Source organism: Narcine bancroftii, chromosome 12, assembly GCF_036971445.1.
Source record: "Narcine bancroftii isolate sNarBan1 chromosome 12, sNarBan1.hap1, whole genome shotgun sequence".
NCBI lineage: Eukaryota > Metazoa > Chordata > Chondrichthyes > Torpediniformes > Narcinidae > Narcine > Narcine bancroftii.
Genome location: NC_091480.1, coordinates 90,953,280 through 90,979,150, shown reverse-complemented (window position 1 = coordinate 90,979,150; position 25,871 = coordinate 90,953,280).

The following is a 25,871-nucleotide window of genomic DNA, read 5'->3' as shown; positions in this document are numbered from 1 at the left end:
AGAACTCCCTTCGGAGAGCAAAGGAACACTTCTTCTGGGTAGGTATCACTCGAAGGGAGACAAGTAAAACCCAAAAGTCTGCAGACACTGTGATTGAAGTAAAAAAGGGACAATGCCATAGAAAGTTTCTCCAGCATTGGGTTTTTACTTCAATCACAGTGTCTGCAGACTTTTGGGTTTTAAAGCTTTAAAGATGTTATCCCAAGCACAATGAGGAACAATTTGACTTGCAAGTGGTTATAATTGCATTCAACTCTGGAAAGCAGCAAGCTTCAGTCACGCAATTCCAAAGAAGCTAGCATTATAATTTTCCTGCTCCCTTTCTTGCAAGCAACATGACACAAGACCAATCAGCTTACATTTATAAGGACACCACCTCATGGAAATACAATTGGAAGCAATGAGCATGTTCGGGTTGGAGGTATTTCCAAAATGGAGAGCAACCACATTACTGGTTTGTGAGTAGAAAATAAATAACCTTATAACTAAGGGTCGGCGCCAGAAAGAGTGTTAGAGGAGGGCATTAGGGAAACCAGGTGAGGCACAGTCCGACAGCCGTAAACTTGCTCAGTGTGGGGGGAGGGGGTGGGGGCGCTGGCAGCTGAGTGGACGTAAACTTCCTCTGTCGCTACTGACGCGGGTGTCTGACAGCGAGCAATGACTGTGAGTGTATGGGTGTATGGGGGCACAACACCTTGCAAGGGGGGGTCATGCCCGCAAATGCCATCCCCCCCTTGGTGCTAACTTAGCGTGACTTACAAAGAAACCATAAATGTGGATAGAAGTTCATTATTTAAAGGAAAACTTACTAAGTGTTGCATAATGCCATGCCAACTACATGTTATTTTTCCCTTAGAGCAAGGGTTATAGCTTCCTAATGTACAGCAGTGCCTTTGCATGCTGCTTTGTGGTTGATGGATGCAAACTGTGACATTGAACTAAAAATTGTCTAACGGAATGCACGAGCTCTCTGCTGTAGCTGTAGCCTAGTGACTGTTGCACACCCTATGTACATGTGTGTACTATGCACACAATGAGTGTCACACAATAGACCTGCGATTGCTTCTCAATCTGGACCACTCTGAAAGAGTAAGGACACATAGAAATGCTGGAGAAACTCAGCCAGTCTTGCAGCGACCATAGGAAATAAAGATATATTGTTTTAGGAACATAAGAACATAAGAAGTCAGAACAGGAGTAGGCCAAAAATGGCCCATCGAGCCTGCTCCACCATTCAATACGATTATGGCTGATCTAATTTATGACCTAACTCCACCTACTTGCCTTCTCCCCATATCCCCTAATTCCTCTATCATGTAAAAATTTATCTAACCGAATTTTAAATATGTTTAATGAGGCAGCCTCAACCACTTGAATTCCAAACATTCACCACTCTCTGGGAAAAACTATTTTTCCTCATCTCTGTCCTAAATCTACTCCCCTGAATCTTAGTTTCCCTGGCCAGCTCAAAAAAACCTTCCTATATCTATCCTATCCATACCCTTCATAATCCTTTATGTTTCTATAAGATCTCCTTTCATTCTTCTGAACTCGAGTGAATACAATCCTAGACGATTTAATCTTTCATCATGTCAACCCCTTCATCCCAGGGATCAACCTAGTAAACCTCCTCTGGACCGTCTCCAAAGCCAGTATATCCTTCCTCAAATATGGAGACCAGAACTGGACACAGTACTCCAGGTGTGGCCTCACCAGTACCTTATACAGTTGCAACCTTACCTCCCTACTCCTGAATTCAATTCCTCTAGCGATGAAGGCCAACATTCCATTTGCCTTCTTAATAACCTGCAATCTAACTTTTTGCGATTCATGCACAAGCCTTCCCAAGTCCCTCTGCACAACAGCATAATATTCAGCTCTTTTACTTTTCTTGCCAAAGTGGATAACCTCGCACTTACTAACATTGTACTCCATCTGCCAGACCTTTGCCCACTCATCCAGCTTAACTCTATCCCTCTGCAGACTCTCCACATCCTCACTACAATTTGCTCTTCCACTCAATTTGGTGTCATCTGCAAACTTGGCTCCACCACATTTTGTCCCCTCCTCCAAGTCATCAACGTAAATGATGAACAGTTGTGGGCCTAACACTGACCCCTGCGGCACCCCACTTACCACTCTCTGCCAACCTGAAAAACTCCCATTTATCCTGACTCTCTGCCTCCTGTCAGACAACCAATTTTCAATCCAGGCCAATAGACTTCCCCGGACTCCACTTTCCTGTAACTTACTGAGAAGTCTCTTGTGCGGCACCTTATCAAACGCTTTCTGGAAATCCAAATATACAACATCAACCTGTTCCCTTCTATCCACCGCACCCATTATATCCTCAAAGAATCCTAACAAGTTTGTCAAACAAGATCTTCCCTTTCTAAAACCATGCTGCGTCTGCCTGATTGAACCCTAATGTTCCAAATCTGCCTGATTGAACCCTTACGTTTTGGGCCTGACCCCCCCCGCCCCACTTCCTTCAGGCCTAGTTCCTCCAGCATTTCTGAGTGTTTCTGCTACAAACACAGCAGCGCCTGCAGACTTTTGTCTTTCATTCCAGAAGAGGATTCAGGTATTCGGCAGGGCTGATGTCAATATTTGTGGATATTTGTTGCACACCGCACAACCTTTCCAATTTAAAAGGCCAGTACATGTTAACTGGCCATGTGGTGACCAATGAAGCAACAATAAAGTGCAGAGGAGAAATAATTAGATTATTCCTTCTTGTAAAAGGAAGAAGGTGAATGCTTCCTGAAAGAACTGCAAGTCGCCTGAAATGGAGCCCCAGCAATTATGTGATCTTGATAAAGAGAGATTATTCACAGGGACTCAATACAATCTAACAATGTAATCCTATCAACTGCCTCAGATTGAGTAGCAGTAATCCAAATTTCCCTAGCACCACACAACTATTGGGCATATGCTAATAGAAACAGGAACATTGGCTGTAAAGGTATATGAGCTAAGTATATAATGAAATAATAAGACCTTGAAGAAGAGCTCAAGCCTGAAGCGTTGGTTCTGTATTTTTATCATTGCTATATAAAGGACCTTCCTTGACCTGCTGATTTTCACCAGTTTTGTGTCTTTACATGACTAAGATGGACTCTCATCTCTGTGCTGACTTTATGCATCTTAACGTTGAACATTGGCAACCCAATGCACACACCTACCTCTCAGCCGTCTCATGTTCTTACTTCTTCTGAATATTTGTCAGCAAAGTCACATCTCTGGCTGACCACTGTGCTCCTGAAGTTCACTTGGTCCAGAAATATAAAGAGTTAAGTCTGTGGTGAAAGCTAGCAGTACCATTCTTACACTACCCAGAAATTGTTAATCGGAGGAGAATCTGGGGAAGAGATGTGGTGTGACAAGAAGGTGAGGATGTTTTCCACCTTGGGTTTCAGGAGTCACCTACAATTGCCTTAACAATGGCCATCTTACTGGGCCAAGGATTTGAAGACTTAGCAATCTTATTCGTTCCTGCCTTCCCTGAATATTCTCATCTTAACCAGAGTGTGTGGATGAGCATTGTAAGTCATCTAATGTGTGTATTAGCTGGTTGACTGTGCAGGCTATAAAATATAGAGTCCAGGTATGGATTGCCGCTTTTAGTAAGGCAAATAAATTAGTTACGTGCCTTTTTGATAGAAATGGTTGGTAGGTTAAGGTGATGTAAATAATTGAGTTTTGTGGTGCACTTCATGGCTCATACTACGTGAACATGTGTTCATAGCCCTTGACAACATATGTACAGTAATTGAATTTCTTGCAACACTGAACTCAGGTCTTTTTAGAGGCTAATTCTAGTCTTAAACCGTGAATTTCAACAGGAGCCAGCCTGTCCCAGCATTGCTTCTTGCCTGTTGCCCCCAACTAGATACCAATGTAGGGAGATCAGAGCCACCACATCGGAAACCATAACTGTGAGCTAATTGTATCAATGCCTACATTTCAAAGAAAAAAGTGCTTGAGGTACTCAGATCAAATAGATCAGTGGAAAAAGAAACTCCATATCTTTGTTATTGCCTGACTTGATGAGTATTCCCCACACTTTCTGCTTTTGTGCCAGATTTCTGGAATTATTTTATTTTATTTTTCAATTAAAAACCTTCCATTTTACATGCTCTCAAATGTGGCCACCAATGTGGTGAAAGTGCACTCTCCAAATTTCCCACGGTCTTCTTTCATTTTTTTTCTATTCAACACTAAAATTAGCTTTGATTGTTTTGGTTCCCTATTCCATGCAGTCCTCACTTTAAAAAAATAATAATTTGTTTCGCTTGATTTACCAAGCTGTGGTGGTACACCACTAGCCTACTGCAGGGGGCGACCTCTGTACCTGCAGAAGAGCACGGGGACAACACCTAGTCGGCTGTCAATCAGCCGACCTGAATAGACCAAGCCTCACCCGGTTGGGTGTCAATCACCCTCCGGGATATAAGCTGGCCCTTCTAAGTCACTCTCAGAGTTTAAAGCAGCACTCCTCGCTGCTGGCTCTATGGAAGTTTACGTCAAATAAAGCCTGTTGTACAGTTTTTTGGTTTTTGTGTGTTTGCTTCTGACCGACAGCGCACCACACAAGCGGAGATGAAAGATCTCATTTCTATCTATTTCCCCACCTCTCATTTCATGTCTCCCTTTTAAATGTTATGATTTTGTTTTAAATTTAGACATCCACATTTCGGCCCTTGAAGTCTGTGCCACCCAATTAACCTACACCACTGGAACATTTTGAATGGTGAGAGGAAACTGGAACCCCTGGAGAAAACCCACGCAGTCACGAGGAGAATGTACAAATTCCTTATAGACATTGTGGGATTTGAACCCAAGTCTGGATCACTGTCACTATAAAGGCTAACTGCTACGCCAATCCCATCCTCTGATGTAAATAATTGTCTGATAGCATATTATGATGAAAATTTGTTTCAAAATCATTTCCTATGACCAGATATGAGTACAGCTTCTGAATATATGCAGAAAATTGTTGGCAGCATATAAGACCCACGGGCATACAAGACCCCCCCACCACCCACATTTCAGCAGGGAACATTAAGAATTTTTTAGTGTATCTACAGGTAAATTGGTGTACAGATTCCTCCTGCACCTCTTAAACAAATGGCGGGGGCCACCGTGGTCGGCCTTCTTATCAGGGGAAGTAAGTGGGGGCTGCAGCTCCAGAAAGCACGGACTTGCGCTACTGGCGGGGGCCACCGTGGTCAGCCTTCTCATCAGGGGGAAGTAAATGGGGCCGCAGCTCTGAAAAGCACGGACTTACACTACTGGTGGGAGCCGCTGTGGTCGGCCTTCTCATCAGGGGAAGTAAGTGGGGGCCACAGCTCCGGAAAGCACGGACTTGCGATACTGGCGGGGGCCGCCGTGGTCGGCCTTCTCATCAGGGGGAAGTGAGCACCAGTGGCGGCTCTGGAAGGCATAGGCCACCTAAGGCAAGATGGCCCGTGAAGCTGCAGGCTCACTTCCTGGACAGCCACAGCACCTCAGCAGGCTTCCTGGAGTTGGACGAGTAGCCGGTTAACCTACTCAATTTCAACTTTGCACATAAAACATGAGGGGTAGTTTTGAGCTAATTTTGGGAGAAAAAAGAGAGGGACTTGTATGCTGTTTATGAGTATAATTTGAACAAAGGTAATCAAATTATAGATTGATCTAATTTTAATAGAAACCAATTAGGGTTAGGGTAAAACATATTGATGCATTCACAATGGTACCAAATATTCTATTCCTTATATGTCAAAAACAAATACTGTACATGGAGAGGCATTGCACTCCAGTATTTGTACTCCTGAATATTGAATGGTTATTAAATACCAGGCCCAGCAAATTAAATTACCCCATCTCCCTGCTACTCTCACAGTTTGAAAGAAAAAAGAATTCTGACCCATAGCCTCATAATGTGAACAGAATCTTTGACACTCGGTCTTGGAGTAGAAAATGGCAATGTCCTTTTATATTTAACTCATGGCTACACACTGTCCATTCACACTCCAGATGTCATTTGTTCACAAACTGTCATTTTTCACTGTTGACAGACCCAGACACACTCTATAACACAACTCTTCCATTATCCCACAACAGCACAACATCCATGTGGAAAATGCAATGTTACTTTAGCTGCAGTTTCTGCTTTTATTGTCAATGAATGATAAAACAAGTAAAACACTACAGAGGCAGTGATTGCTTAATGGAAGTGGATTACTTCCAGGAATTTCGATTCCACTGTAGCCTTGGCATCTATTATAATATTCTACACTCTCAATCTGGTTCCATAAGTGATGCAACATTCATATATTGAACAGATTTTCCTTCAATATAAAAACAATAAAATTTAGCTTGTGGACATTGTTTTATTCAGTATACTTTACTCCTCATTGGAACATTAATATGGTTCATAATCCTTACTGTATTAACATTATTCCATGTTGGCAGGATCTTTTAAAGCATTGAGAAGGTCTTTGTTTGCTCTATATATTTTTTGCATGACCATGTCTGGTCCCTGTTGCTAATTCATAGCCACATCTTTTCTCCACATTTCTGCTCTTGTTACAGCAGCTCCTAACAGGTCTTTCAAAGACTGAATAGCACCTTCCCACCAGACAGTTTTGTTTTAGTATAGAGCAGCAGTTCTCAACCTTTTTATTCTACTCACATACCACTTTAACTAATCCTTTACTTACAGAATATTACTTAATCCCTTATGGAACCCTAGCGTCAGAGAGCAGCAGCAATCATCAAGGATCTGCACCACCCAGCACACACTCTCTTCTCACTGCTGCCATCAGGAAAGAGGTACAGGTGCCACAAGACTCACACCGTCAGGTTCAGGAACAGCTGCTCCCCCTCCACCATCAGACTCCTCAACGACAAACTCAATCAGGGACTCATTTCAGGACTCTTACTTGGGCACTTTCTTGATTTTTTAAAATCTCTCTGTATTGCACAGTCGGTTTGTTCACATTTGTCATCCGTTCACAGTTCTTTATTTATTCACAAGAATATGCTGTGTGCAGTTTTTTTGCACTGCTGATAAGTGATAATTCTGCCGCACCAGCAGAAAAAAAGAATCTCAAGGTTTCATGTGATGTCATGTATGTACTCTGACAATAAATCTGAAATCTAACCACAGAGCACCTATGATATTCTATGCCATTGGTGCTCTGTGGTTAGTAAGAAATTACTTAAGGTGGCGTGAGAGTAGAAAAAAATGTTGAGAACCATTGGTAAGAGGGAGTAAAGTTTCCAGTTATTGTCCCATCATGGCCCACTGTGATAGAGTAGCCTGTGACTTTATTCGAATGGTAAAATGTTTATTCTTGTCCTTGAATCACTCCATGGCCTTGTCCTCCTCAACCCTCTTCAAGATTTATGCTCTCTTCCAGTTCTCATCTTCTGTGCACTCCCAAATTTAACTTCTCCACCACTAATGATGGGATTTTCAATTTCCCAAATCCTATTGTACAATATTCACCACATAAACTGGAGTTCAGCTGGTGCATGCGTGAGAGTTAAATACCCGGGCAATATTGAATTTGCACCCTTAACTCTCATGCAACTGAACACCAATACACAAATCCATTGTGCATGTGCCAACTGAACACCAATACGTGAACCCACTACGCATGTGCCAACCGAAGACTAATGCATGCGCACAGGAATCAAGATGGCCGTGCCCAGACTATGGACCTCGGGATGTCGACTAATAAAGTAAGTACACGCATTGTGGCTCTTGCATGCACTGAATCTGTGTTATAGTTTGTCAAATACAACATAAACTGTGTAAATTTTTTATTTTTTCTTATAAATATATATTTAAAATTCAGTCATATGTGCAGATGGATGTATGTCGCATAAGTCGCAAATCAGGCAATACCTGTAGTTTAATTCAAAATATAGCACTTTTTTAACAAAATAAAGTATTTTTATTTCATCTGCATCTCTGCACTTGATTGATCTGTATGAACATAATGTGTGTTGGACCTGAAAAGTCTGTATTCATTCTTTCACAACTGCCATGAAAACTTAAGGCACAGCCTGCCCTTCACAGACGTGCAGTATGGGGAGAAGGCAGGTAGGTGGAGTTAGGTCATAAATTAGATCAGCCATGGTCTTATTGAATGGCGGAGCAGGCTCGATGGGCCATTTTTGGCCTACTCCTGTCCCTACTTCCTATGTTCCTATGTTCATTATTACTGAACTGGAGATCATGCACATTTCCCCCAGATATAAATAACATTGCGTGGTTATTATGAGGGAGGGGGATTGGTGAGATAAATGTACGTTTACTTAGCCCCATACTCCTCATTGCTGTATGATTGAGGCCTCCGTCTCTCCTATCCAGCTTGTAAATCATAATATTAGAAATATACTCTCCAACCCTTCATCAAAAGTCATGAAAAATGTAATTGGGAAAAAAAAACAGGGAAAGCCACAAGTGAAACACACTGCATCCACTTTGAAGAGAAAACATACTGGCCTTCGGAGGGGATAACATCATTCCGAGTGGAAGTCATCTCTGGTAGCTATTAAAATGCAATGGGTAATGACCAACAACTCCATTCATAATTAGTGATGAGGAATGCACATGATTTTAGAGCTTGATTCAACAATCTTGCAATTTTTTTCTGCAGATTTCAACAGACAGCCCAGCACGTAACCTGCATGTATTGAATACATTTCATAGCCCATCTGTTCCCTTGATCCTAATTCCTTTTGAAAAATAATCAACCACTTCAAAACTAGAATCTCACATAGCAGAACTGCATGAATTTTGAAGAACGTGAATCTGGCAGACAGTGGTGTGTACAATGCCAGAAAGTGCAGAGGCAGAGCTTTTCAGAATAAAATTGTATCTCCAATTGACAAGATATATATCTAAACTTCCGTGTATAAAATAAATAAATAGATTGTCACAGTTGTGTACTTATCTTGGTCAGGAGCAGAGCCGGTGACATGATAATGATGTAAGCGATGCAACACGCAGGTGATGAATCTCAGATGCAGGAGGAGAGTGAGAGTGTCAGGATCATCAGTATGGCAGTGAGTCAATGAGAAGGTCAGAGGGGTTTAGCTGCGTGGTGTTTGGGCAGTTGTTTCTAGTTGACTTTATGCTGTTCTGAAAGAAATGAGTGAGCATATTCTTTATTTGTTTGTAAGCTGTGGTAAATCAGTGCTGTTTCAAGATAAATAGACAAATAAATAAATGAAAATAAATACGTAAACAAAAACACACACACACACACACACACACACACACACACACACACACACACACACACACACACACACACACACACACACACACACACACACACACACACACACACACACACACACACACACACACACACACACACACACACCTCCAATTATACAAAATCCTCAGTAATCTGAAAATTTTTTAAAATCTTCATTTATCCAAAAAACATTTTTTGGAGCTGAAGTGACCATGGACGTCGGCTTCCCATTGGTAGTGGCAGCGGAGCTCAAGCTCCCGGGCAGGAGTAGGATCCTCAGGCTCCCGGCACAAGCGGGGCCTCGGTGGGGAAGTGCTGGTGATCAGCGGTGGCCAGCAATTTTTTTTTGATGAGAATTAAACATTATTTTAATGCTTAAAAAGCCTTCCTTTGTTTATTGTTGTTTATACACTGTTACAAGTGATTTTTTTTTTGCTTCTGGCCAGTTCTCTTAATAAAAGTTTTTGTGAAATAGGCCCGGTCCTGACCATTTTGGATAATCGGAGTTGTACTGATGTGCGTTTGAGCGTGTGTGTGTGTGATTTATATATTAGGTTTATATTACCTTTGAGTGTACTATCTGGTATAATTTTCATTCACTTTTGCACTAACTATTGTTGTTAGTTTGGAAATGGCTGTAGTTATTTATTTGCCTTATTAAGAAACAATACCAAATCGGCTATGGACAATTGCCCAAAAAATTTCAGTATGACTTGTGAAGAAATTTGTCATTTTTAGCTTGTGCAAAACTCTCCTTTTAATAAAACAACAGTGGGATATTTTATTGTATTTGAGAAATTTATTTCCATGATGTCAAAGGGAGCAAACTTGTTATGAAGCTGCTTCAACATGTGGGTATTTAGTTGACCTGTCTTCTGCCCTTCAAATAATGCAGATGTTTTAAGTTTCAATCCAAGTTTGTTTTTTTTTAACCTCATTGTGAACGTGCATTTTCAATAATTAGGCATTTGACTCATAAGGCTCATTCTTACTGATTTTTTTTTTGAAAAGGAGTACTGTAGGGTTCATTGTTTTCAAATAGGAGGCATGAAACCCTGTGATTTTGAATGGTAAAATACATTCATAGCTGTCAATAACTTTATGCGAGTCATTTATTATGAATGTTTCCCCCCACTCGGTTCTGAAAGTGTGATGTGCGTGGGGGTATTCTGTGAAGAATGGCAAAGTTGACCTGAAATTATGTCTTCTGGGGTAGAAAGTGGCAGCATGAATTTTGCAACTATTAAGGACATGATTTAATGCTGGTTCAATGCTGATTCAGACCAAGCAAGAGGAAGCAGTTCAAAAAGTGAAAAATCATGAAAATATGGTTATGGAATCTCTGAAGCACCACATGATGGCAAATTAATTGGCTGTCATTTTCAGTAATAGAACCATATTTTATTGCCGAGTTGGTGCTGCAATTTGAAAGATTAAAACCACTCTCACTAGAACTTCCATTTCTGAAAGGGACCAATAATCCCAATTCATTTTCATCCTCTGTAAACTTTAGTTAATACCATACACAGAGGCCTTGACTGTGATTGGGGAAATGGACATCCAGAATCTGTTTAACAAAGACTTTATTAAGGGACTATTGGCTCAAGTTGAAGTCTGCAGAATTGAAAGAAATGTATCGACTTGGAGTTGCAAGATTTTTTTCACCATAATTAAAAAAAAAGTGTTGTGCTGTGGAAGTCCTTATTAAGCTGGAGTTGAGCAATTTTGTGCACATTTTGGGTTTCTTAATACCCATTGGAAAACTTGTCTCTTTCTTGGCATAATTTTCATTGTCTCTGACATTTATTTTTCCAGCTTTAAATTCCCCAGATGGCATCAATAGTAATGCACCACACAGAATTCATTTCCAGTGAGACTTTCAGCCTCACTGGTCTGCACAACACCAGTTCTTATTTATTCAGAGAACAATCAGGTTTTACTCACCTTGTTTCCCCTGAAGCTGTGCTGTTTAAAGGGCCAACAGTCAAATTTCATTCTCTGTATTGACTGTGATCTCTAGTTTCTTAGGTTTAAAGTCAACCCCACAAGTGCCAATGTAGATCAGGTTCAGAATCAATCTCGGGCTTCCAAGCCTCAAGGCCATTACATGCTGAGGATCTCTGCCACTTCTCACCGTTTGCTGCTCATTGCGACAGTAGGGCGGTTGTCAAAATTCCTGACTCAAAATGGAGAGATTTCATCTACAGCCCTCAGGAGCCAGTAGAATTGGCGCAGAATTTGCCATCATGAGAGACATTCCCAGACTGCAGCCATTCATGAACTTTACTTGTGTAGAGCAAAAAACAGTGCGCTGGAGGAACTCAGCAGATTAGTCGCTGAAAAAAAAAATGTCTATGTTTTGAATTGGAAACATTTGCTCCAGATTTCAACATCTGCAATCTCTCGTGTCTCTTGTCAAGTCCCAAGTACAAATGATGTGGTTCATTCAGGCACCGCTCTTCAGCAGAGTCCAGTAAAACCCCTGGTATCTGGCGACTATGAGGATTGGTAGATGCTGGATAAATGAATTTTATGGATGCTTGTGTGACTGGCAAACTAATGGCGAGGCGTGACAATTTTAAACCTGTATTTTTTACCTATTTATTTTCCTTGAGTTTTTTGCTGCAGGTTGCTTGAATTCCAGAATTAAAAAAAAGGGGTTTTCATGTATTTAGGATGAAGGGCCCTCAAGACCTTGGAAGCTTCAATGTAGCATCAATTCATATTTACAAAATAAAGCAGGCATGATGGAGGAGTGGGTGTCAGCTGTAACCCAGACTATGGAAAATGGATAATAATGTGAAGGAATGTGAGGCCATTCACATGGACTAAAAGAAAATAGAAAAAGAGAACAAGTGGGTGATCGGAGATAGGGGAATAGTACGGAAATTAAGGGATATGGATAAAAGGCAAATAGGTGGAGATGATCCTATCATCAAAACAGCCGTGATCTCATTGAATGGCGGAGCAGGCTCGATGGGCCAGATGGTCTACTCCCAAGTAAACCAATGTCAGTGTCCTTTCCCAAGACAACACCCCAACATTGTGGTCCTCATACACTCAATCCGCCTCACTGACATTTGTGTGCCTGATCCGAGATTGTCGAAATAGATAGATTCCTGTTTTGAGCTCTCTTGCAGGAAAATTGGCAGATGGATAGAGAATAAGATTTTAAGATGTACTCAAAGCCTTATTGAAAAAATATGAAAGGCCCCCTTCATTCCTAAGAAGGCCAGCCAGATGTTTCCTCCAAATAGAAAAGAAGCATTTGCAATCATATTGAGAACCTCAGGGACATCTATTAGGAAGTTTCAATAATCCTTTATAAATGGCAGTAAGTGCATACCCACCAAACAATTCACCTGCCTACCCTATTAGCACCCTGCCCTGTCTGTAAAAGAGTCTATGGGTCCCACATTAGCTTTATCAGACACATCTAAACCCACAGAACTGGAAAGGATTCAAATTATCCTCAATCCTGAGGGGAAGAAGAGGGAGAATGAAAAGCTGAGCATTGCATTTCAGCTACTAATTCTGTAATACTGTAATGATGTTTGTTATTCCACAGGACTATGGGGGGCTGTCAATATTTGAATGTTCCATGCAAGGGTAATTAATATTTCTCTCAAGTTGCAAAAGTTTTGAAATATAATCCTCTAGTAATTTTGTTTTAAATTTAAAATTAAATTTTAATTTTAGATGTAGCACGGCATCAGGCCCTTCTGGCCCACGAGCCCATGCTGCCCCAATACTCCCAATTAACCTGCAGCACCCCCATACATTCTGAGCACCCCGAGAAAACCCACGCAGATATGGGGAGAACGCACAAACTCCTTACAGGCGGCGCTGGACTCGAATCCTGGCTTTAATAGCGTTGCGCTAACCGCTATGCTAAAGGTGCATTAATGGCCCATTTGAAATGCATTGAATAAAAAATATCATAATTTGAAAAGAATATGTATGGGACTTTTGCTGTTCCCTCGTCTGTCATTGTTTTCCTATCATTTTAATTTGCATGGTCTCCAACAATGGATCTGTCTCCAACAGATTTTCCACTGGACTTGTTTCCTGTTTTTGTCCATTTTGCATTGTCAAGTGATTGCCCAGCTATGCAGGGCAAGTGTACTTGGGGAACATGGATGTGCTTAATTGGACGAGGCTCAGATCATCGAGGTGTGCAAAGACCTGTCAACTGGACAATTGCATAAATATGTTTTAATAACTCGTAAGTAATGGATTTTTTTTTACTGCCTCTTTAAGCCTTTTATCAGATGTTTTTGTTCTTTTTATTTTGGTTAAAGTGCAATTTGTGAGTTACCAAGTGTTAAAAGAAGCACCTGGGGATGCTTGTGACATGAAAGGTTTGATATAAATGAAAGTTGTTGCTTGTTGAATAATGCACATTTTTTATCCATTGATAAACTTTTCAATGAACTATGTTCTTTCCCGTATCTGAGGATGAAATCCACAACTTCAAGAATGCTATAATTAAATATTACTCTGTCATTGCATTGATAATGCTTTGGGACAGTGGTTTTCAAACCTTTTCTTTCCACTCTCGTACCACCTTAAGTAATCCCTTACTAATCACAGAGCATTTATGGCACAGGGATTATGTGAGTGGAAAGAAAAAGTTTGAAAATCACTGATTTGGGAGAATGAGGATCTAACTTGCTGCTAAATATTTAGCCTCTGGCAGTGGAATGTTTTTTGATGAAAATTGCAGTTAGGACTGATCTTTGAATGATGGATGCACCCAGATCACTCAATACATTGCGAATTAAATACATTATTTTAATTCTCACCATTAGTTTTAATTGGTCCACGGTCTTGATACTCTCTATAGTGCAAGCCTTGCCATCACTACAACATCCAATTATCTTTATGCCCTTCCAAATCTAAACTTTTGTGCATTTGTGATTTTTCATTCGTCAGAATTGCCAAAAAACTTCTTTATTCTGGAATTGCCTTCCTACATCCCTTAGCATTCCCACCCATCTATCTGATGAGCTTTTCTCTTTTGGCAATAGTTTTGTTACTGGTTCTAATGCCTCCTTTTGAATTCAATGTCAAATTGACACTTCATTATTTTAAAGCTGTTGCATAAATGCAATTTGATGTTGTGCCCATAGAAATTTAATGCACCCACTGCAGATGTTCTACTTTTGAATCAAATCAATAAAAAATTCAGTATGGATTTTTTTTTTAACTCAGTTCAGTTGAAAACATTCTAATCCTCCAACTTTCTCTTAATGAATGCTTAATTGTAGATATTTTAGGTTTGAAAGCAGATTTCAGATTCAGATTTCTGATTTCATGTTTATTGCCAGAGTACATAGATGACACCACATTTTCCCATGGGCAAAGTTTATTACCATATATTGGTGGTGCAAAAAAATTAACTAGCAAATAAAGAAATGTAAACAGATGATGAATGTAAACAAACTGCAATACAGAGAGAATATAAAAATTGTTTTATAAATAATACAGATATTAATAATAAATTTCAAGTCTTTGGACTAGTTTGAAGTTATGAAGAATAAGGAATTAGTTCTCCAACTCTGAAGTTAATACATCAAGCTTTGTTTGTTGTGAACTCTCATCAATAAATCATGTGGACATGCCTCTAGATCCTGTGTCCATGTGGATGGCGATCAAGGACTGTACTGTAAAGTTTCTTGAGTCTACATTCCTGATGGCCAAGTCTTCTTGCAGAGTACAGAAGCAGAGATTTTCCCTTTAAATGATTTCCTTTTTCAGAATCTCTTTATTAAAACAATTCATCTTGTAGATTATGATCAATAACTTGAAGATTTCTCAAAAGAAAAATAAAGGATAAAGAAACAAGTGGAAACTAACTTGACTTGTCAGTGGGCATGGCTTCAAAATCTTTCACAAGCTCCACGTCAAGAGTGTTACCAATTAAAACCCCATAGCAAGCACTAGATGTCAATGCTTACTAACAGTGACTGAAGCACAGGCATTAAAAAAAACAGCTTAACCAATCTCAGATACAACCGGCTCCTCTCTGAGAGTTTCCCTACAATGGAATGTTATGAACCATAATTGTATTGAGTGCCATCAACCTGACTGCACATCACATTTGACCTCAGGGCAGCTATTTCAGAGATGTTCTCTAAGGATAGAAATCAGATGGATGCAAATATACAAAATATTGATTTTCAATATTTTCTCCTTAGGATATAAATTTGGTAGATCATTTTGAGTGCTCTATTGTGGTATCAGTTTGCTCATTATCATAGCAGGCTTAACATTTCAAATTTTTATGCTTGAAAGCAAATTCTTCCAGATTTTAAGAAAGAAAAACAGCATTTTTAATAGTGAAATCATAAATCCTAATTTTATCTTAATGACGTGCAGAACTACAAACCCTACCAACCATTTAAGATTTCATAAATATTGATTAATGTAAATGTTACAGCTAATTCTTGACCAGCATGGTTGGATAAATTGCTTCATTTAATAGCTGCATTGATTTTTTAAAATATCAAATTATTTGAATCTTTTTGTTTTGTTGTGAAAACTTAATCTCTCAAAAGGACTCAAGAGGAGATATGTTTAAGTTTCAAACTCATGAATTAGAAAATACATCAAATCTGAAACAGAGATCCATTTAAAGGTATTTACCCCACCCTCCGCCCCACCCCACTTTTTATCAATTACATTCATTTAATTTATGTCGTCGAATGGAAATTGAATTACCGTATAGTTTAAACAATCATATTTTTTTCATTTTCTTTAGATGCCACAGCTTTTTCAGGTTTTTTTTAGCTTGCATAATGTAGGTTTTTTCATGATGTCAATATGTTGTGTTCCACATCTATTAGAGACGACACATACAAAGATGCCCTGAGGGGAAAGGGTCATTGAGCCTCAACATGTGCACTGGATGCTCAGTGAGAACAGATAGTAAGCAAGATCTGAGAATCAAATATGTTTAGAGGAACAGAAAATATGACGATGGCCACTAAGAAATGTAACAATGCAAACATGAAGGCTTGCACCACTGATTTTAAATGATTTATTTCTTAGACTTATTTCTGCTTTTTTTTTGTTCTTTCCTTTCCATTTGTTCATCACTTGATTCTTTCTACTTACAATTTGGTGCATTTCTCGGAGGTACTATCAACAAGCCCGCCATATGAAACCTGTGCTGTAAACAAGGTAAACCGATGGCCACAAAAACAGGCTTTCAATTGGCTTTTCACAATAATCTCAATCCATTAAATCTATCTTTGTTGACTGAGTGCACAGCATCCCATTGAACACTGATTTTTCTTTATGAAGGGAGTTACAATTCAAATGTTTTCCACTGGAGATTCTTTAGAGCATATTCCGTCTTCATTTTTCTCCTAATTCAGTGCCATTATCACATTTTAAAGATGTCATACCTGGTTACTCTTTGAAAAAAAGTAATTGCGCCTTTACTTCTTGTTGAATTTATTTGTGTGAATGTCACTACAGGAGATTTCATGTATTTGAAAATGCATGTACGACATTTTTGAATGTCACTATGGATTAAGACACAATTGGTTCATTTAGGGTAGCGAAATAATGCTCAACATCTCACCAATGTGTGTACTTTAGTTCCCTGATGTTTTTACATTTCTTTTTCTAATTTCCTTTGGGTGGCGAGGTTAGTGAATTGCTACTATTCTACTACCGGCACTCGTCTGTAAGGAGCTGTAAGAGGATATGTGGTAAGTTAATTTGGTGTGATTGAGTGCCACGGGCTCATGGTCCAGAAGGGTCTGTTACTGTGTTGTTTGTCTAAATTTCTTTTTCAATCTCTTCATTGGTTTTTTGAGAGAGAAAAAAAGTTGTGTGTATAATGTTCAGGTAAAGATAAAATGGAATTACAGATGTCAAACAATGGTAAACAAGATTCGTATGATCCATGCTACTGATGAACAAAGAAAGGGGAAAAAAAGCCATCTATTGCTAATCTAATTTCTAACCCCAACCTGAACGATTGCTGGCAGAATCAGGCATTAACTACTAATTTCGATTCTAATAGGTTGAAAAAAAGAAAGAAAAAAAAGGACAAAAAAATTGATTTATAAATAGTTGAAAAAAGAACCCAAAGAGCAGAAAATTTAATACTTGTAGTAGTTGAACATTTAATTTTCTCTAGAGAGAGGGGGTGCCATCAAATCTAATAACCATTGTGTATATGTGAGAGGGACAACATCTTTCCATCGCAGAATGAGTCCCCTCGCAATCAGGGAAGCAAAAGCAACGACATGGGATTGAGATGGAGTCAAAATTAAGTCCATTGGTCCACGCACTCCAAAAATAGCAATGAAAGGGCTTAGAGTCAAATTGATATAAAGAATTAAAGATAGTGTACTAAATACCTCTTTCCAGGAGTTACAAAGAGAGGGACATAACATAAACTATGATATAAATTACCTTCCTGAGTTGTACATTTATATTTAGATAAAATTTAGCTAATTGAACTGTGGAATGGTGGATCCAATTTTGTTATAAGGAATGTCCGAGAGAAGATGAATGTACATGTGTCAAAATAGAATCCCATGTATCTTCAGCAAAGAAGTTATTGGAAGTCATGTTTCCAAACTTTATTAGTGTTAGTTAAGGAACTATCACTAGATCTTAATAGAGGGCTGAAAGCAGTCCTTTAGGATTAAGTCTAAAATTATATACTTCACAGATAAGATTAAAATCTAAGTCTCGGGGAAGCCTCAACATTAATGAGTTTAAGAAGCTCTTAATCTGTGAATAACAAAAAAAAATTATGATTAGGTCATTTAAATTTAGCAGGTAATTGCTCAAAAGAGACAAAGTTTTGGTCTATATACATCCAAGAAAGATTGAATACCCAACCATGACCATTGAGTTTATCCAATCCCTTGGACTGAAGGTTAAAAAAAAAACAAATTGTGTAAAATAGGACTAGTTAATAAAAATCTGTGACAACCAAAGTGCTTTCTAAATTGGAACAAAATACTCAAAGTGTGTCTAATTACCAAATTATTGGTTAGTTTGGAGAGCAAAAAAGGCATGTTTAATAAAAGCTAGTAATTTATCTATTGGAATTGAAACTCCCTTGGATTTGGCCGTAACTGAGGTACCACCATTAGTCACCTCAATGTTTCGCTGATGAAACTTGCCCCATCAAGGTTTTCCAGATGGTAACTTCTTTCTTCAAACTACCACAGAGTTCCATTCCTCTTATTCCAAGAGAAAGAGCAGATAGATAACATTTCCAGCCATCTGCCGCTCTGGAACATTGTTTCCAACCAGCTTTTCCTGGCTTGCACTGTCAACTGCTTTAGTGTCACACACACTAGCTGACTGAGAACTTCTTACTTCTCTCTGTCCCCAACTGAAACTTCCAGAAAGCCCCATGTGACTCACTTGCAACCCCCCCCCCCCACCTTCTTCAGCAAACAACAGGAGTTCTTTCTTCCGTTCAAGCTGTTGTTAGATAAACAAAACTCAGGAGTGACCTTCCTATAAGCACCCTGCAGAAAGGTACCTGTAGCTATCCTGGGTCCAGTTCATTCATTTTATGACATCAGTTCAATTATCACCTACTTGTGAAATGTGCTTACATTCTCCAGAGATCATCAGTATTTCTTCAGTCTTTCAAATAAGATCTGTTTTAAAATCTGTGTATGTATGTAACCTACCTAAATCTTACCAAATTCCTCCCAAAATATTTATGCATCACACTATACTTAGAATGAATAGGATCTTTCAACGGAAGTGAGTGTGGCAATCTCTGAACGTTCAGATTTAAGTTCAAATTTATTTTTAGAGTACATACATGGCATCACATATAACCCTGAGATTTTTTTTCCTGCGGGCGAGGCAGAATTACCACTGATTAGTAGTGAAAAAACTGCACTCAAAAAGATATGTATACATATAAACAATTAAAAACATGTAATCAAACTGTGCGATACTAAGAAAAAAAACTCAATAAAGTGCAATACACGAGTCTGATTGAGTTTGTGGTTGAGTAGAGTGATGGTGGAGGGGTAGCAGGTGTTCCTGAATCTGGTGGTGTGAGTCTGTGGCACCTACACCTCTTTCCTGATGGTAGCAGTAGTATACTGAGTGGTGTGGATCCTTGATGATTGTTGCTGTTCTCCAACAGCAGCATTCCCTGTAGATGTTTTCAATCCTAGGGAGGGTTTTGCCTGTGATGTCCTGATGCTTTGTCCATTACCTTTTGAAGGGCTCTCCACTCAGGGGTATTGGTGTCCCCATACCAGGCTGTGATGCAGCTGATATAACATCCGTTTATATAAAATAAAACTTTCAATCAAGGTACAGCTCTCATTTGTGAAACACTCGAGTGACTCCAGGTACTTTCAGTAAATCTGTATTTATTCTCCAGAGACCTGAGATTTGTTTTGCTTAAAACTATATAATAGGATGACTGAATGTCTGAACTCATTGATTCTCAACATTTCTCATATTGTCCAGAACAAGCACTCAACTCAGCCTGAAGATGGACAATTTAACCAGTGTTCAAAAACCATTTAAGAACTCCAAATGGGTACAAATGTGAATACCTTTTAAGAATGTGAGAATCAAATGTTGCCAAGGCATATCAAACTGTACCACTATCACTATTTCTGTGAAGAATCAACATAGCTGCATATTACAGTATAGTAATGTTCAGGCAATAGCTTCGGAATGCCAGTGAATATCTGAGGAGAAATGAGCTGTGAGAACCAGGCACCTCCGAGCCAGGTTCCAGTGCTTATGAATCTTAGGGATCAAGACTTCATTAAGCCTGCGTATAAAAAGATATTGTCTAAACAGAGGCTGCTGAACAGATTTGTCTATCTGTAGCTATGCAAAATACTCTAATATTACACTACACTGAATCTCTCTTTTTATGACAAATGGCGATCTCCATCCCAGGCAGGCTGCCACAGAGCATGTTGCAACACAGCTGGCTTCCTAAGACTTCAATTGAAAACATGAGTGATGCAGAGGGAACATCTATAATGAGAGTCTTTACAGCAGGAATTTATGGATCTCTGAGCAACTCAATGTTTGCTCTTAGACAGGTCAGAGGACATACTAACAGAGTGCTCAGTGGTCTGTAATGAACAAAACAGTTACCTGCCAACACATTGGTTCATGACAGGTTTTCAAATTGATTTATTTGGTTGGGAAACCAAGGCAAGCTGGAATATCCTCTTATTAAAGAACCAACACTGCTGTACCTATTAGTGCTAGTTGCATACAAGCTGTTGGCTGAGAGACTAATATATCTTTCATTTTATAGAGGGTATTACATTGTGCATGTGTAAAAATATGGAAAATTGCTCTTCTAGCCTTGAAAAACAGACACCCACTTGCAATTAATGCTACCTTCCTGTGATGCTGTTCATGAGCTATGGTAAATAAAACAGAAGCGCTGACTCGCTTAAATAATGCACCTGTCCTCACCTCAGTTCAATTTTGTACAAGAACCGTCTGTTACTGGCAATTCTGGGAAGCAGGCAGAATAGCTAAATACTAAAGTGTACGGTGACTTTGTCTCCTGTTATCAGTAGTGAGCAGAAGGTATTTTCCAGAAGTCTTCCGGAAATAGATTGTCTGATTTTATGCCTATCTCCCTGTTAAGTCTCAGCCTTCCAGGACACTTCACTTTTTCTTGGATAGTTCCAGCTTAGTCAATGCATCCAGTGACACTGGACAACAATTTTTTTTTCAAAAGGCTTACTTCCTGGAGATTATGATGGACAACTTCAAGCTGAACACAAAGATAATTTCAGATTTGCTACTTCATGTAAGAAGTTGAAGAAACATTAAATTAACTTTTATTGAATTTAGCATGTTTAATCACATAATGACGCTGACACATTGCGATAGTTCAACGGACCTAAAAAGGTTTTGCTGCTGATATTTACTTGTACTCAGCATCTGATGCCTCTCATGTCAGTGTCCAACAATAGTCAGCCAACATTGCAAGATTGCAGTTGTCCTGATTGTTACATCACAGATCAGCAGAAATCTGCCAAGACAGTGTTATTTTTATTATTAATTACTAATAATATAACACTTTATCTAACTTACCTAAGCATAGCTAAACTTAACCCCCAACTATTCACGAACAGACTTGTGTGTGTGTGTGTGTGTGTGTGTGTTTGTGTGTGTGTGTGTGTGGGTGTGTGGGTGTGTGTGGGTGTGTGTGTGTGTGGGTGTGGGTGTGTGTGTGTGTGTGTGTGTGATACCCAAAACTATTACAGCTTAGGCACAATTCTGGAAAGTTATTCCAAATTCATTCTTAGAAATCCAGTGTTGACATGAAGACTCTTCAACTAAGGCAAAGAAGTGATTACAAATGAGGTGGGTAAGACCGAGTGACAGAATGTTGAAAACTCACAAAACCATGTCAAGTTACTTCCAGACAAGTGGTGGTCACAACTCCCCTTTTCCTTTCATAGGGGAAACAAAACGGTGACTTTCACAATACTTCCAGAACCCAGATGCAGGTCAATCCAAAAAGACCATCACGATCCAAATCCAGTATTTCTACTGCTTCCAAAAACTCAAATATGGGTCAGTCAAAGTGACCTTTTCTTTGATCAAGGTGGGATTCAACAATTCTCTTTCAAAATGACCTTTCATTTGTCACGATGGGATTCAATAATTTCCCCTTCAAAAATATAACCATATAAGTTACAGCATGGAAACAGGCTAATTTGGCCCTTCCAAATTTGGCACTGATCCAAGCACCCTCCTCTAATCCCACTAACCAGCACTCTGCCCTTAATCCCTCCATATACTTATCCAATTCTTTCTTAAATGACAAAATTGACCCTGCCTCCATCACATTTCCCGGAAGCCCATTCCACACAGTAACCACTCTCTGAGTAAAGAAGTTCCCCCTCATGTTACTCCTAAACCTTTGCCTGTCAACTCTCAACCCATGACCTCTTGTATCCTTCTCTCCTTTCAATGGAAAAAGCCTTTCCACATCAACTCTATCGATCCCTCTCATTATCTTAAACAGCTCGATCAAATCCCCTCTCAGCCTTATATGTTCCAAGGAATAAAGACCTAATTTGCTCAATCTCTCCTTGTATTCCAGATGCTGAAACCCAGGCAACATTTTTGTAAATCTTCTCTGAATCTGCACTCTCTCTATTTTGTTAATATCCTTCCTATAAATCGGTGACCAGAACTGCACACAGTACTCTTAAATTTGACCTCACCAATGCCTTGTACAGTTTTATCATTACTTCCCAACTCCTATATTCTATGCACTGATTTCAAACCTCCACTGCCTTGTGGCTATACCTGCTCACAGGATAGGCCTTGCGAGTAAACCCAGAGGAAAAATCCAAAGTCAGCTGACTGCCGTACCCAGCAACAGCATGGCAACTCTTGCGATGCTGCTGGCACCAAAACTGTATCAACTTCAGTCGTTCCTGTCATTAGCATTGGAGGGGGGGGGGGGGGTGGGGGTCCCAAAACATGGGCAACAGACAGATCTCCATATCAATTTTTCCCTGGCTTGCGCTCGAAGAGGCTGCTCACTAGTGACTACCAGAGGAGCAGTATCCATGGTGGACCATGACCAACGGAAGCAACAGACAGATGTGTCCCCTAAACTTACCTCCCCTAACTTTGTGCACATGTCCTCTGGTGTTTGCCAATCTTGCCCTGGGAAGCAGGCGCTGAATGTCCACTCAATCTATGCTTCTCATTATTTATTTTTCTTTGCCTTAGGCACAACCTTGTTTGCACCACTAAATATCTTGCATTAAAACCACCAAATTGAGGAGATGCATTTTAATTAACATATCAAACGCAATAGATATGGTTATGAATCCACAAACATCCTATTGCAACAGTGAAGTAGCAGGAAAAGTCATAGTGTTGTTAATTGGTCAAACATGATCCTATCATTAACTGTTAGGTAGGGCAAAGTGTCAAGAAATCATAGGGTCATTTAATTAACAGTTAATGGTACTTGTGCTATAGAAGTCAGGATCTGTGAATCAATTGTCTCACACCAACGTTGCAAGAGTCGAGGAAATTCCATGATTCTTAATGACCATTTTCTGCTGTGGAGCATGGAATTGGTAATGGTCCCATTTCCATTTTGATTAGAAAATACAAAATGTTGTTTCAAAATGGAACTAACCGAGCCAGGTATTTCCTCAGCTGCCTTCACAGTACTGCACTTCCCTAAAAATAACAGGGCACATTCTGTGACGTTGATGGTAAATGAAGGGAACAATGAGTTGTGAATAAATTTGGATAACAGCCAGAAATATCACCGAGAATGGCGTAGCTCTCAGGCTAGGATTTTGGAAATGAATATGATCAATTAATAATGGTGCAAAATTTGCATTTTACATTTTACATGTACAATTCATAATCTTTATTTTTAAATATGTGTATATCCAGATCTGATTCCAACTCAGATGGACAAGGTGTAAAGGTGACTTAAAGGGGGCCAGTTTTACTAAAATAATTCCAGGTATTTGGGACTTTTAGAACGGAGGAGCTGAGGTCATTCTCCTTGAGAGGGGGTTCTGACAAATTTAATTAAAATTATAAAAGTTTGAGGCAGGTAATATGGAACATATTCCCATTGGCAGAGTGATCAAGAACAAGGGATAGTAGAATGAAGGTAAATGGCAAAGCAAGACAGGAGGAACATATTTCTTTTACACAGTAAGTGGTTAAAGCATTGCTGAGCAATGGAAACAGATTCAATGCAGCTTTCAAAAAGAACAAAATAAGTATCTGAAAGAAAATAATTTCTTGGGATTTTGTGAGCGCAACAAATTAGATTTCTCTTGCACTCCTTAGGAATGAAGAGTCAAATGACGTGCTGTAACCATTCTTTGATTCCATGAAGCATAGTACCCAATGAATCTCAGTTTGCTACAATTGCAATCATGGACAAAGAAGATCAAGCCTCAAAGTGATTTAGGTCTCAATCAGGTCATAATCATGCCAACATTGGATAGACAGGAAACACATTCCACCTGCTCCCTGTGTTCCTCTGGAGGGTAATATCTTCTGAGACCTCTGGACTCATGATACCATGTTAGAACGATACCATGTTAGAAAAATATGGAGACGAATAATCAATAAAACTGATTAGTTATCCTGAAGAAATTGAATGTGTAAAGAAGGGTGAGTATGCTACTCAAGGTGTTAAACAGTTTACCCTATTATTGGATCTATAATGCCAAAGAAGGCAGCTCTTGTAATAATTTATAATTTGAATGAATCCCTTAACAAGCATTGGAATGAATCTATGCCAGCATTTAGTGAAAAATGCATTAGTTTACTGTCTGAATTCAATGTAATTGATTTCAACAAGTTCAAGATTCAATTTATAGTCATTGTAATAAAAGAGTATCATTTTACGTGAATTTCTTTTTTGCCCGCTGTAAGGCAGACAGAATTGCCATCGGCAGAAATTGCTTGAAACACCTCTTGTAGTCAGAGAAAGAGAAGCAAAAGAGAATCCCACCAGAGTCACCGTGTCCGTAGATTTGCTTCCAGCGCTTCCACGGACTCCGCAACCATACAAAGTCCAGTCCAAATCATTGATAACCCGAGCTCCAGAACAGGAACCCTTCAGCACCCCTCCACATCCCAGTTCTGATACTTGGTACCCCTTCAGCCAGTTTCAAGTCAGTCTCCAGCAGTGTGCAGCCCGGAGCAAGTCTCCCGACAGCAGTCCACAGCCTCTGTGGGTTCCTCACCTTGAGTTATCAGCCGCTCGCCACATGCATTGGTCTTTCGGCCGCAGAGTCCCCTCACTGGTCTGCCGCTGTGGCCACTGTCCCATGGGTCTGCTTCTCCTTCTCAGACAGGGGATGGTCTCCCTGTTTTCTGGTGCCCTAAACCAGTCCTTCCCTCCCCTGGAGTCTGCAACTCCTCGTGGCTACTGTCGATCATAGGCGACGCCATCTTGGGTGCAGACCCTGCGTTCACTGGATTTTAAATAAAACTACTCTCGGCTCCTTTAATGGGCCATTTAAAGTCTGTGCGGAGAAGATGGCAGTTGACTGGGCGGTTTGACCCGCTTGAGTATCTCCACTCCTCGCTCCCTGCGAGTCCACACCAGTGGCAGCACTGCGGTTACAGTGGCTCTGGCTTTTCAACAGGCTTAATACCCTGGGTGCATTAAATGTCGTTAGACACGTGCTTTAGAAGTTGTAAATAAAAAATACCCCTAATATTTTTAATTGATAATAATAATTCAACACTCTTTGACTTCTTTAATTCTTTAATACAATATCACTTTTCCCATCATGATATGTGTGAAAATACTTGTACTACTTACCAATATTCTTTCACGATGCACTTGAAATATATATACATAACAAGTCTCAGTTCCAGCAAAATTAGCAAATTTCGACAATCGCAAAATCAAAATTCTTGGTACATGGAAGTTTTCTGTAGCTAGTTTTGTTAATGTGGATTATTATGAAATCAGCCATTCATGGTGAAACCTGAAACAATTCTCCTTTCACACTTCTGAAGCAGCTAACATCCTCTTAATGAATACAAATGAAGAGTATATCATTCTCTTAGCTATGAAGCATACAACACTTTTCAGTA